Below are 13,911 nucleotides of genomic sequence, written 5' to 3' on the forward strand. Positions count from 1 at the left end.
CCAAAGACCCGAATTCTTCCAGATTTTCTGTAGCAGACTAATGCCAACGAACCTTAAGATCGCCGGGAGTTAGGGAAGAAAGTTGCCCCAAAAGCCGTATTCTGCCGGAGCTGGTGCGCGAATGCTCCCCACCAACACCTTTCCAAATGCGATACTTAATTGAAAGAGATTTAGAAGCAGAATAATTAGCGATTTTTTTTTTTTTTTTTTACAGATTTTGATGACTTAACTCTGAGGCCGAAAGTTAACGTACGGGTCCTGTGAAAAGGCAGCGACCCTCTCCTCCTGGGTGCAGCCCCCTGCTATACCCCCGCTTCGAGCACAGAGGATTTCCGACAGCGACGGCTCGCCCGTCCGCGCCCTTATTCTGCCTCCCAGTCCCCGCAGCACCCGCAGCCTTGCCGGTTATTTTTTCACATTAAAAACGAGGGACGAGCCCTTGCCAAAAGGCTGCGGGTGCCCCCTCAAAGGGCGAGCCGCCGGGGGAAGGCAGGGCCGCGCCACCGCAGCAGCTCGCTGGCTCTCCCAGCAGCGGGACCGGGCGGCAAACTGCCCCCAGCCCCCCTTCACCACCAGACCACCTGGGAAAATCCAGCCTTAGCGGCTCCGGGTCGGGTAGCCGTCAGCCTAGAAAACCAAGCCACCCATCGCCAGTCCTTGGGACGCGCGGCACAGAAAGGCTCCCGCAGGCTGAAGGCGACGCTGGTTTAGGTTTCTCTTTCTCACCTTACTTAGAGCAGCCAAGTAAGTGATTATTCAGTACATCCTTCAGAATGGCGGGTGGTTTAAGACCAGCTACTGATTTTTTAGGGTTTTATTTTTTAATAAAGACTGGCTTCTCTTTGGGGGCAAAGTTCCAATTTTAGCAACGAGATGTTGCTGGGGAACGGTGCAGGTGTGGCATCGAGCGGGCCTGTTAATAGCTCGGTCACCTGCAAGGTGCAGCGGTGTCCGAATTGCTTGGTAGAGAAGAAGCTGCTGTTATTTCAGTGATGATCCAGCGTGGCGAGTCGGTGGCTCTGTCAGCAAGAGAAACACCGGCACCACAGACTCGCACGTTCCTGGAAATACAGACGTACCCTGAAGTAACGTGGTCGCAAGATGTTTATGTAAACTGCTGACGTGAAACTAGTCCTAAGCTGCTTTTAGGAGGAAAGGTCTATGAAACTGCAACAAATTAAGGAAAAAAAGCTAATTCGATTAATCTACCTGTATCTGTCAGACTTTGAAAGAGCTGGGATTTGGGGAGGAATTCTGTAGGTATGTTCATCTGTGTTCAGAAAAGAGCAAAGCTGACACTGCTTACGTCCAAACAAGGGAAACCGGACATCTGAGACAGTCATTACTGAATGGTATCTCATCCCTATTTTCATACATAAACATCTTCGCCAGGTGGAGAGTATTTGCCAGTAAGAGAGTACTCCTAAAACATGATTAAAGCAGTCCCCTCTCCTGTTTAAAATAGCACCCAAAATCCTCACAGCCAAGTGCCAGTGCACCCTTAATCTGAATATACTCCTTTTTCAGACTCTGTACCTTCTAACTAAACGCTTGGCTGCTACGCATCACCATATTACACCTTTATTAAAATAGGCAACGTTATGTTATTAACATTATTGGATTTTAATCTAAATTAAATACTACATTTCAATTAAAATCCAATAGTTCAAAATTAGAGAAGCCATGGATGTAAGCAAACAGCTATATTTTAGCAAATCTTTGCCTTGCTACGACGCGGAGGATGCCCAGCAAGGCAGCACCAGAACAGGATTACCGCACCGCTTCCCCCCCGGGCGCTGATTAGAGCTCCTCGATTCGGCGTGGAGCAGAGCACCGCGCGCGTGCGGTCAAATGGGAGAAGCTGGAATTCAGCTGGCTGTCTCAGCCGGAGCTGGCACGTCTTGGGTGTGTCACCAAGGTGACACCGCGCAGAGGAGGGCACCGGCTGCACGGCGCTGCGACACTCCCCGGTGCCTCGGTGCCCGGGCTGGCTCCGCGTGGGTGGCTCCGCAGGGACGCCGTCCCTGTCGGCCTTCCCAGCCGGGCCGGCGGCACGCAGCCCTCGCGCCTGTTGTTTGTTCGTATCGGTCTTTTCCATTTTTATAAAGATGTGTTACGAAGATCCAACCTAGCCCATTGCCTTGACTACTTATTTCATTTAAGAAGGTGGCAGAAACCCAGAAACTGCATAAATATTCATTCCGAGAACCAAAACTGGTGTTACGTAGCCTAGGTTCTACTTTAAAGCTGAACATCTCATCACAAAAGCAAAATTGTGCTGGAGCCGCAAAGTCTGAGTATTAAGTTGTTCTTCCAAAGGTATTTCCCACATTCCAAACACAAAGTCCGTAGATAGTACGGATCCAATACTTCATCCTTCCTGTATGTTTTAATACTATGCTATCTACACTCATCATAAAAATACCACCCAATATAGCATACACTAGGACGTTAATTTTGTTGCGACAAGAGCAGAATTTGGTATTGGGATGTGAGGAAAAAAAAAACCCCAACAATTCCGGCAAAATTCACAAGTGTCCCTAAAGGAAGAACGAAAAAGGAGATTAAGCCTTTCCTCGACGCACATCAGATGTAGGTCAAAGAAGAACAAGAAGCAAAGCTCAAGCCAGGTCTGTTAGACTTGGTCACCTTCCTACAGCCACCACCAGATGTAAGAGGCACGGGAACATGCCAATATTGGCATACGGAACAGGCTGAACAAGTTCTTGAGCTCAATAGCCACTATGTGTTTTAGTAAAGGTAGAGAACACAACTCTGAAGGCGTTCGATGGCTAGAGGACCAAGACATCAGGAGCACGGATGCTTCTGAAAGCTGCTTCAGATCGGCACCTGTATCTGTTGTGTTTGCCTGACTTCCACCGTTCAGAAGATAAACAAGGGGCTTCTGCTGAGCAGGTGCTGTCCTGGAGTCCGACACCGGGACAAGGCAGGCTGCGATCCTCTATTTTTTCCAAAAAAGCAAACCCCAGCACCTTGTAAAGGATGGGGTTTGTTGTTTTTTTTTTTTTTATCTTTTATATTGCTGGCTAGAAGTTTGAAATGAACGGACTACATCCTTAAATAGTTAAAAAAAAAAAAGGATAGAACTGTAAGCATGCTGCAACAGTGCTCAAAATCTTAAGAATACAATTTTAAGATGGCTTATGCTAAGAATGAAAGGAATCCCATAGAGTTGAGACCCAGAGATGGTCCTTTACTTCTTTTCTGGTGAAACGATTTTCATGCAAGTGCAAGTTGCAGCTCCCACCAGCTGCTTGAGACAGAATTTCTGGTGAGTTCGGGAATAGGACGAGCTGGTGAACTGGTGCTTTTTGACAAGCACAACCTGAGACACTTCAGGGTCGCTGTATGGTCTGTGCCGCCGGGTCCGTTTGCCTGCCTCCCACCCACTGGGAGCAACGCTTAAATGTGAAACGTTTCCTGCAGCAAAGCAGGACGCGAGACTGGAAACAGTCAAAATTCCACGATCTGAGCAGTGAGGTGAACGACCCTAAATAGAAATGAAAATTAATCTTTCTGCAACAGAAAGAAATTAAAGCTCAGTAAGTTATTGAGAAAATGGGGAAGGCAGCGGACGTATGCAAATACTGCTCGGCCCAAGATGGTGCCTTCGGTGTGATCTTATCTGACCCTGTCTCTAACAGGCACTTTTGTGGTTGGAAGAGGGTACGTGAGGAGCTTTGCTCCAATTCAACCAGCGCTTCATGGACTATCGATTTTGCTCGGAAGTGGGAGAGAACAAAGTTCACCCGGCATTGCTGTTATTTAAAGATCTGCCAAAGAACATCTCAACCTCCTGAAAACTGGTCCACCACAGACTGTCTCAGATCACTTCAGTTTGTCTTGTGATCTGCAGCTTCCGACACAAATGTTTTGCTGGCAAACAGTGAGTCAGACCCACAGAGCCATTACTTGAGGGAACGGCTGTAAACAAGCACCTCTTGCTTGTTTACTGATCATCATCACGTGGCTCATCAGTACTTGACCCTGATTAAAAGAAGAATTAACGAGTCACAGAAAACTTCACAGAGTTCCCCGTATAATTCGACTTTCTGCAAGTTTTAACCGCCACAGGGAGTCCCGCGAGAGGCAGGAACGCAATCGGTGGGTGCACACCTACAGAGAGATCGCGGCCTCCCTTCCCGCCGATTGTAGCAATCACTGAATTTTCCCGAGAATCTTTTTCATCCGGAGCCGCCAGCCTATTTTTAACTGCCTCATCTGCAGCCTGTAGGCGTGATACACCAAAAGAAGACCCGGAGCCCTCGAGAACCTCACTGGTTTTATCATTTTGTGCAAGAGATAAGGCTCGGTCCGTGCGTCTCTTCTCCAGCATGGAATCCTTTTCCAGAACAGACTATGGGATACTTGGCAGCAGGGGAATCTGCTTACGAGAAGCCTGCCAGCCAGCAGCCGCTCGTTCGGCATCAGCTGGACTGCCGATCACTTAACACTCTCCTTTTTAAATGAAAACTCTGGGTTGTGCCACGGTCCACATGTGCAATCAGATGATTTTATTATCATCTGCTGATTTCCTCGCATCTTACACACACGCACACTGCACTTTGCCTCCTCTAACTGCGTGCTACAGGACGCCTGTGCTATTAAACTGGGTGATTTTAAGAATGAATGGCTTCCTGAGTGCAACGAACGCTTCCAGTTGTGTATCATTTTTTGGTTGATTCCTGATTAAAAGATATTTAAATTACTAATTCACACTAGTATCCGTGTCCATATACTCTGAAAGCCTGAACAGCGAAGGCAGGAGAAAAGAGGGTTGACGCACCACTCTCGCTAGGAAGTATTCTTGGAATTAAAAGGCGTACGACATTTCCTCCAGCGTGGAGCGTTTTGGTCTTTACTGCCTTCCAAATGAGAGGTAATGGGGGAATAGAAGTATGAGCTCGATAACTGATAGCTTTGACCAAACGTGGAACGGACCGGACTAAAAGCTCTATTTGTAGTTACCCCATTTTCTAGAAAACCAGCTTTTATCCTTGAGGGGACCAGTCAGGCTGCCCAGTATACTTTGGGCTGAAATGGTTCGTTTCTCAAGATTAAGCAGCAGATCTGAAAGTCGTGCAGTATTGTAGATGCCACGATTAAAACTTTGCTCGCTCCCTCTGACGCGTGTGAGGTGTCCCCGCACAGGGCTGTGCTGCTGCTTTCAGGAATTGTACCCAAGATTTTGATTTTGAAAGCCAGATTGTGCTGCTCGGCCGAGTTGGGAATTTTCAGGTTATCAAACTTAAAACTGAAAGGGTTCAAAAGTATTTTCAAGTAGGATTTGTGTTTATCCACCAAAGCGTATTGGAAATTGCTGGAGGTGGCTGTTACTGACTCCAGGTTGTCATTGTTAATAATACATCGTTATTAATCAGATGTGAACAAACCCCCCAGTCAGTGTTTACCAGTCGGCAAACTGGACGCAGAAAAGCCCGATTCAGGAAGGATTTGTTTTTACAGTTCAGACCCTGCGACCGAAGGGTTTCAGAGCCTGTAGGGAATGTCTTTCACAAGGCACACGGGTTTGTAGCTGCAGCCTGAGGAACTCCACCTAAATTCCACAGATGTATTTGAGCAATTCCCAGTAGTTTATTCTCTCAATCCAGCATCAGACTAGATTGCTAACGGAGATTAACGCTCGCACAATCAGATATCTGTCTCTATGGATGCCATGACATCGACAGTTCTCTGTGGTTTAACAGACGAGCGCTGGCTGAAGATCCTTAAGGATGGGGTAACTGAGAAATAGAGAGCTGATGGAACGTATTTTGCGTTAATTCTAAGTTCTGCCCATGCAAGACCTACTTTTTCCAGTGATACACTTTTGATGAAAATAGATACAAGATCCTCCAAAACATTGTCTGGTTACTCTTACTTTAGATTTCTTTAAATATGCAGACAGGCAAATGATTCATGCTCTCCCTGTTGCTAAAACCCATACTGTGTACGAACGCTGAGGCTGGTTGTGTGTAAAATCATCTTTTAACTGAATTAGCATCAGTCGTCTTTTTTTTTTTTTTTACTGAAAGTAAAGCCCTTCTTACCCCAAAGAGCGGACTACTGCTTGGCTACAGACAACAGCATGGGGCGAGGTGGTCATCGCGAGAGGTTACACTTCAGACTGTGCTTAACCTTGGCACGCTGATCCTCTCAGGACCAAAACCAAGGTAGCCTTGGGGAGAGCCAGGCAGAGAACTGAAACCAAACGCAGAAATCTTGCAACAGCGACGAAATGAACCGAGTACAATCCTGGTTTAAAAGTGACTGGAAGAAAAGGTAGATAAAGAGCAGAAAGTAGGAACTCTGAGCAGAACACGTGCAGAACAGTGTCCCTTCAATGCAATCGAGCCTTTTCCTTAGAGCTGTGAAAGGGAGTGCCCAGTTGCTCCTGGTTTCCCAAGGCATCCACCCAGCGATCAGCACTGCATTGAAACTTGCACTGCATCCAAAGACAACTGTGCCATTTCGCTGCAAAATCATCTCCTTGATTGTAATTAAATGTATTAACATTTTCATCCTGTCAAGCCCAAGCAAGTTACCTGCACCTCTCAAACAACTTTCTTTTAAACTTTCACAGGTGAATAAAAGTTTGACAGTTCAACGTGACCTCGGTTCGCCAGAACTCACGTTGTTACGTTTCGAAGATGAATGCTCCGAGTCCTTTGTTACCGGCGGTTCTCAAGGACTCGACTGTGTATTTGTAAGACGCCAACAGAGCCTCACCATAAAGTTACGTTACCAGCAATCCCGGGCACGCTGATGTAAAGGCAAAGCTCTGAGAAGGCACAGCCAGGTTTTACTGAGCTAAATAAAGTCAACTAAACAGATTCTTATTGGAGTACGCTGCGTATTGAAAACCTCTGTATTTTCACGAGGATTATGAGTCTTATACCGTGTTTACTACACGCATTTATTAACATTGCTCCTTCTGTTAATCAGATGTTTATTATCAGCACATAAACAACGCCAGTCTTTTCCCCTAACCCCCTGCTAATTCTAACTTCGGTTCTATGAAGTCGCCTCTCTTCCCCCAACAGCACTGTACTAGGTCAGTTCCATAACCTGCTTTCCTGCTGAAAAGCGAGGCTTATAAATTAGATTCATTTCTAAATTTAGGAGTGATGGGATCAGTCATTACTGGTCTTATTTTTTCAGGCAGATTTCAAGGGAAAAGCGTTCAGAAAGCAGCTACCGCTTCTTGCTTAGAGTTTACAGAAGTCCTAAACGACAAATCTCAGTGCGCCCGTTTGCGTTAGTTGCTGAGTCCTGAAACCTTCACAGAATTAACATACAGCTTCTACTGGAAGACCAAGGTTAGGGGTTTTTCCTTCCAAAATAATCTTATATTTTAATAGCTCTTCACAAATTGCATATGGAGTTTCCCCTAGTCTTTATGTTAGAAAATACAGGCTGTTCAACAGGAACAAGAATCAGTTGAGGAAGAGGAGGAGAACGCTTAGTTGTGCCAAGAGGCAGACTTTGGTAAGCTGTTTCCCGATCCAAAACCTGTCCTGGACAAGGAATCCAAGTGCTTCTACTGAGAAAAGGCAGCGGGGGAGATCCCTCGCAGCCACCAGATACTGCCACTGGTTACGTGCCGCTCCCAGCGCGCTGCCAAGAGATGGCTCTCGGGGAAAAAAACCACACCTATGTCACCAAAAGCCGGAGCACCCTGTGTTTTCCTTTGAAAAGGCCCTGGTCCTCCACCACCACTTCCCCAGCCTTGCTCTGGGTCCGCGGGGTGCAGAGGCACACGCAAGCAAGAGGGAGGAGAGCGAGCGCCACAGAACCGCGTTGCACCGTTTCAGCGCTCTAACGAATCATCAGATACTTGTTTAATAACTGCAGAAAAGGACAGCCCAATTCTTATCATCAGGCTCTCTGGAGATTTGACATCCTTGGCATTGTATCCTAAGAGGAAGGAAATTTCTCACTTCCCTAGCTATTTCAGTTATATAAATCAATTGTTGAAGGATAGCTTAACTGGTCTGCGCGTAGGAACCACGGCGACTGTATTTGGGCTCAGCTGGTCTCTGGCGATACCCATCTATAAATTAAAAATATGCTGCTTTGTAATTTATCAGTAATTATACTGCATGTACATTGAAAAAAGGGGTGACGTCTAACAGCTAGAAAAAAACCTCTTTGATTTCATACTGGCAGTCGTGGTGCCAAGTCTGTTACGTACTGGTAACAACAGGCTAATCCAAGAAAATGTTCCTCAGCTGTGAAGTTCTTTGATCGGGGTCCAAAGGACCCCAAGCCCAGATGTTGGCACCAAATACTGACCATCCTCCTCCCCTTTTCCAGCCTCCCTGGGTCCCCCAAGTCTTATCAGCTGGGCAAGCGGGTTCAGTTGCATAAAGAACTTAGGAGAGACGATTAGTAAGGGCGGTGCATTCGAAGGTGGAGTTCTCTGGGAAAGAGAAAGCTGCTATGGGCTGCAAAAACAATAAAAAAAGATGGAAAAATCCTGAAAATACCTCTGGTAGCTCTGTGAGCAGAAGGCCGCTGGTTTACTATGCCAGGCAACCAAAAAGCAGCCACTGCAGGTACCGTTCCAGTATTTCACTTGTCACTAACACCCCGATGATTCCCTCGCAGCAAGGAAAGGATCTGTCCTAAGCCACGGAAGCTAAAGGGTGAACTGATGTCACGGGTGACCTAAGGAACCTGTTGTAAAATGAAACTATGATAAAGACTCAATAACTCATACGCGGCCACGTACCTATTTCTAGGGAAACTGTTTTCCACAGAGTATCCTTCACAGCTAGCATTAATTTGTTTATTTTGCAAATCTAGAAACCTCTTTGATTAAAAGTAATGACTCAAGTGAAAAGGCGGGAGGATTCCGTCATACAATAGCAATTCTTGTCCTCCTCTCCACGCTGACTTTTAAGCTTTCTCCTCTAACTCTGCTGAAGACCCAAAGAGCGGTTTTTCCTCCTGTGATTAAGATGGGGCAATGGATTTGGTCGATGCAATTTATTTTACTTGGGTAAAAATATTTCTTATCCTATTCTGGAAGTAACGTATGGCATCTCTACGCGTAACCAACAAGACGGGTAAGACCGCTGGCCTCTGGAGATGCTCTCAGCTGCTCTTCAGCAGCCAGCCTACCTGTGTGTACCTGGTACGACAGCTCAAAGGCCTTCCGTTTTCAGACCTGGGCTGGTAACCGCACTGGTAAGGACTCCAAAAACGTACACGCCACCTTGCTCCAAAGAAAAGGAATTCGTCGGCAAAGGGGTGTTCTTATAGTGTGTCTTCTCTCATTGTTCTTGGGCTGCAACATCCATTGCTATTTTTGGTTGCACACCAAAATTGTGAAACTAGATACTCTGAGTCAGCCCAGAAACGTAGATGAGATCGAACCCCAGCGTTCTGCAAGGAACGCAGGACGCGACCAGCACGCCGGAATAGGCAAATACTTTTCACACATTCTCCTGAAGAGCTTTTTTTCAAAGCAAGAATGCCATAAAGATATTTCAGACTATGGCCGTGGCCCATTGCTACTCGAGCAAGCGGAAATGTGCACGTCAAGGGATGCAAGTGGTCCAGAAGTTTTAAAAACTGCAATTTGTAATTCACTGTTCCAGTTCATTCCGGCCTGAGCAGTAAAAAAGCTCCGAGCCCTCATTCCACAGCACCACGCTGCTACTAGGAGACATTTTAGGGTTGTCTCTCCTCCTCCCTCGGGAGCGCTGCTAAAAACGTGGCTGTGACCCATTGAATCCGTCTCCACCGTTGCTTTTAAATCCCCTACCCGCCTCGGGGAACTGCGACAACACGCGAGCCAGTTTCTCCAGACTCGCTGGACTCCCTAAATTCAAGCTGCAGATAGCGGGGCGGGAAGCAGTTGGTCTCCCTTCGGCCCAAACAGCTGAACTCTTACCGAGGTAAGAGACATTCGGTTATACCTACATCTAGCAACTGCCGTTTGTTTTCTGCTGCAATAAGGAGGTTAACGCTCAGCGGTTCTGCCTCTTATGTACAATCCTTGAAGCACTCAGTCTGTCATGATGGAAACTGAGTAATTAACTTTGGATGAAAGCTAATTCGCAGTCTTCAAGTAGCTTTCAAAAGCAAAGCTAGTGTGTTTGTGTACTTTTTGAGACAAAATTTTGTTATTTGTAGTCCCCAACTCGTTGCTTATAGGCAAGTTTCTTCCTGCAAGACCCTCTGAAATTGCTCCTGGCAACAGGAAATTAAGATGTTTAAAATGAAGCCAACTGGGAGACACGAAATAGCCTGCAGCATTTTGCTTGCTTCAGATAGTAGTAGCCCATTGGACAGCAGGATTTAGGGACCACTGGTACACGGACGTAATTTCAGCTATGGTTGTGTGACAACATCATTGCTTTTACTCCGTGGAAGATTTAGTCACTGTCAGAACAGCACGCGTACTCAGGTTCACGTAAGACGTGTCATTAAACTCTTGAGAAAGTCTGAAAAAAAGAAGTCATCTGTGCCATTGAGACCGAGATTAGAAGCAGAGCTTAATCTAAAGCTTAAGACTGCCCACTAGAAATACACGTTTTCTTTCTTAAAACTTCATGCTGGGTAGAGTCATGAAAAATACTGAAGTATTTCACACAATTTTCTTTGCATTTAAGAGCGCTTTGTAGTCAGCTGGTTCAAATAAATATTCGTACCACCAATTTCTAAGTTGTTTAGGAGTTATATTTAAGGGTCCTTCTCAAGTTAAAACAAAAAGAAAAGCTTTTTCTTCCCTTACGCTTTTTTCTTGTTTGGAATTTGCTGCTAAAATGCTGCGAAGAGTCAAAATTTGTAAAGTTAGTGACTTCTAAATACTTGAACTGACAATGTTCTTTTACCTATAGCAACTGCCACAGCGTACGCAGCTCGTACACATACTCCCTTACGCTCTCTCTAGCTTTTCACCGCACTTATCACAAAGACGGGGAAAAAAAAAAGTGGAAGATAGATAGAAAATTAATAATGAATTAGATTTTTAAGAAGCCCTCTAGATACGTTCTGTGAAACATGGCAGATAGCTGGGGGTGAGGAGAAGGTGGTAGACCACAGACAGGATATAACTTTATTTTGAATAGAGCTTGTCTTGCGTACAAACTAAATCCCCCCCCCAAAGTAGTACAGAGATAAAACGCTGCCAGAAAAAAGAAAGCGATCGAGGCAAACGCAATAGTGGTGTTTTCAAATTCGTGAAAATGAGCCTCCTTCGCAAGCTTTGCGCACAGAACCTCCACACATCTAGGCACAGGGGTATAAGGACTCCTCTTTGGCATCAGCCCCACAAAACACCTCCATCTTAAGTCCTGTCGTGAATTCAACCCATCTGGCACTCTCCAGCAAGCAACCAGTTTTTTTGTTCCTGCTTAGCAGGTCCCCTCCGTAAGTGGCCTCACCCTGCCTGCATTCACCCTTTCTTCCCGGGGACGCCTCGTCCACGGCAGACCCTCGATTTTTTGCCGCCCCGTGACAGAACTTTGTCCATTTCTGGAGCACCACTTTCTCTTCCAGTGGACGTCTTGTTCTCCCCCCGAAGCGCGCACCACTGAGGGCTTCTCTCAGGAGTCCTGGTACCTTCGTTACCAAAAAAGCTGCTCTCCGTTTCTACCAGCACCCTTCCCTCTCCAGCCGCCGGCCTCTCCCCCGGCATGCCCCCTTCCCCGCCGGCTCCGCGGCCGGCTACACCCAGCCCGGCCCGGTGGCCCCAAGTTCTTTCCCGGATGCCCCATCTTTAGCATCGGTAGTTCCCTCCCCTCCCCCACTTCCCCTCCCCCGCCTTCCCAAGTCTCTGGGACTAATAATCTGGCTTTGCTGACATGCTCTGGTAGCTGTGCCTATCGGGCAACTCCCAGGATGCACTCTTCGCTCCTCCCTGGCACCCCCTCAGCCTTGCCCACCCTCCCCTGGTACTTCCCAGCCCCCCCCTCCCCTTTTTTTTTTTTACACACCCCCCCCCCCCCTCGTTTTGTGAGCGCCCCTCCCAGGCCCAGCTCTTCCTCAGGCCAATTCCCCAGCGTCCCTCCGGGCCTTCCCCTCCCCCGCCGTGCCCGGGCCCCGCCGCCCGCCCACACCCGTACCCCGGGGGGGGGGGGGGGCGGCCGTGCCTCACCGCCACCCCCCCATCGCTCCGCGACCCCCTACCCGCGCACCGACCCCCGTCCTCCCCCCCCCCCCGGCCCCTCTCCCCTCGCCCTCTCCGGCTTCCCCCCCTCCCCCCGACCTCCTTCCTCGCCTCCTCACTCGCCCCTTCCCCTCGCCCCCTCGGGGTGTGCGTGTCCCCCTCCCCGGGCGTGCCCCCCCCCCGCCCCCCCGCCGCTCCCCAGGGGCTGCGGGGATGTCACTCACTCTCCTCAGCCCCCTCGGAGCCGCCTCCTCCTCCTCAGCGGGGCCCGGGCCGGACTGGGGCCGTGGGGGGAGGGGAGGCGGCTCCCTCAGGTGGCCACTGACAGGAGGAGGAGGAGGGAGGGCGGGAGGAGGGGGCTGCGCGCGCAGGGGGACCCGCCTCGCGCCGGGCTCCCTCCCCCCCCCGCCCCCCCCGTCCCCTCCCCGTGCCGCCCCGCGCGCTGCCGGCGCCGCCGGCGGCGGCGGCGGCGCGGGGCTCCCGGGGTGGCGCGCGCGCCACCAACCGTCACCTCCTCGCGACGCCTTTCCCGCCCGCCCCGTTGCTAGGCAGATTTGGGCAAACGCGAGCCTCCGCGCGCCTCGCCCCGCCTCCTGCTCCGGCCTCTGCGGGCGTGTGCGGAGTGGGGGGGAGTGGTTTTTTTTTTTTTTGAAACGAGGTACGGACGGCTGCGACGCCCAATGAAAAGCCGGGGTTGCCCTCTTCGCTAGCCAATCGCAGCCAGAGCCCGCCTTCGGCCCGCCCACAGACAGAAAGAGGCGGGGTGGCCCTTTGATTGACGGGCAGCCTGGCCAGTAAACTGCGCGCGGCGCCGGGTGGGTGGGGGAACGGGAGCCAATGCGCGGCGCGGCGCGCGGGGGGCGTGGCCCGCGGCCGGGCCGGGCTGTGAGGCGCGGAGCTCAGCCGCCCCCCCCCCCGCCGCGACCCGGGCACCGCGGCGGGACGCGGGGCGGGGGCAGCCCCCGGCCGGCACCGCGCCGAGGCCGGCTGAGGTGATGCGCTGCCCGCGGGGAGGGGCCGGAGCCGCCGGCCGCGCTGAGAGGCCCCGCCGGCGGCCCTTATCCGCCCGCGCAGGCCGGCCTGGGGCCTCAGATAGGGGCCGGCGGCGCGGTCGCTCGCTCCCTGAGGCGGGGGGAAGGGGAGGGCGCCGCGCCGGGGGCTCCGCAGCCCGAGGCCTCCGCCGGGGGAGGTCCCCGAGCCCCGCCGTAGCGTGGCGGAGCCGTCGCGGTGGGGCGGGGAGGGGGTGAAGCGGCCCCGGGGGGGCGGCAGGCCCCGGCAGGCCCCGCCGGGGGCCGCGCAGCCGGCGGGAGTCCGCGGTGGCGGTGACTCATCCCCGCTTCCCCCGCGGATCTGGGTCAGGGGTGCGCGGAGGCTTTCGTGCCGCCGGCCGCACCTCTCTGGCGGGGCCCCGATACGATCGTTCCCGCAGGAGGCGGCGGAGGGACGTTAACCCTTCCGCCGCGGGTCCTCCCCCGGCTCGGGATCAGCTCAACCCGGCCGAGCCGGTGCACGGGAAGGGGAACAAAGGGATCAATAAATTAACTTTCCCCCCGAGATTCCCTGAGCAACTGCATGCATGCAAAAAACGTCTCCCGAGCCGCCAGCTTGCGGCTGCCTTGGCTGTCTCTGACATGAGCCTCGGGAGTTCTTATTCAGCAGTTTTGGACACCTGACAGCGAGCTTGGTGTTAGAAGGGAAAAGAAAAAATCTTGGGTGAAGCAAGTTTACAATGGAGGGTAAATAAAGTGACGGGAACTGCCCTGTATTTA

The 13,911-nt window shown here is 50.6% G+C and overlaps 1 protein-coding gene across 2 annotated transcripts in view; it reads right to left on the reverse strand.

The window, feature by feature from the left end:
• Positions 1–12,417, reverse strand: part of GATAD2A (GATA zinc finger domain containing 2A) — a 66,325-nt gene extending 53,908 nt beyond the window's left edge. Inside the window, exon 1 of one of the 2 annotated variants that reach the window (XM_082331467.1) lies at positions 12,367–12,417. The gene's annotated coding sequence lies outside the window, so the exon portion shown is untranslated. The remainder of the gene's footprint in view (positions 1–12,366) is intronic. The other variant, XM_082331463.1, reaches the window with a different exon arrangement.
• Positions 12,418–13,911: the final 1,494 nt, after the last annotated feature.

The sequence above is a fragment of the Platalea leucorodia genome (assembly GCF_965183815.1).
Source record: "Platalea leucorodia genome assembly, chromosome: 21".
NCBI lineage: Eukaryota > Metazoa > Chordata > Aves > Pelecaniformes > Threskiornithidae > Platalea > Platalea leucorodia.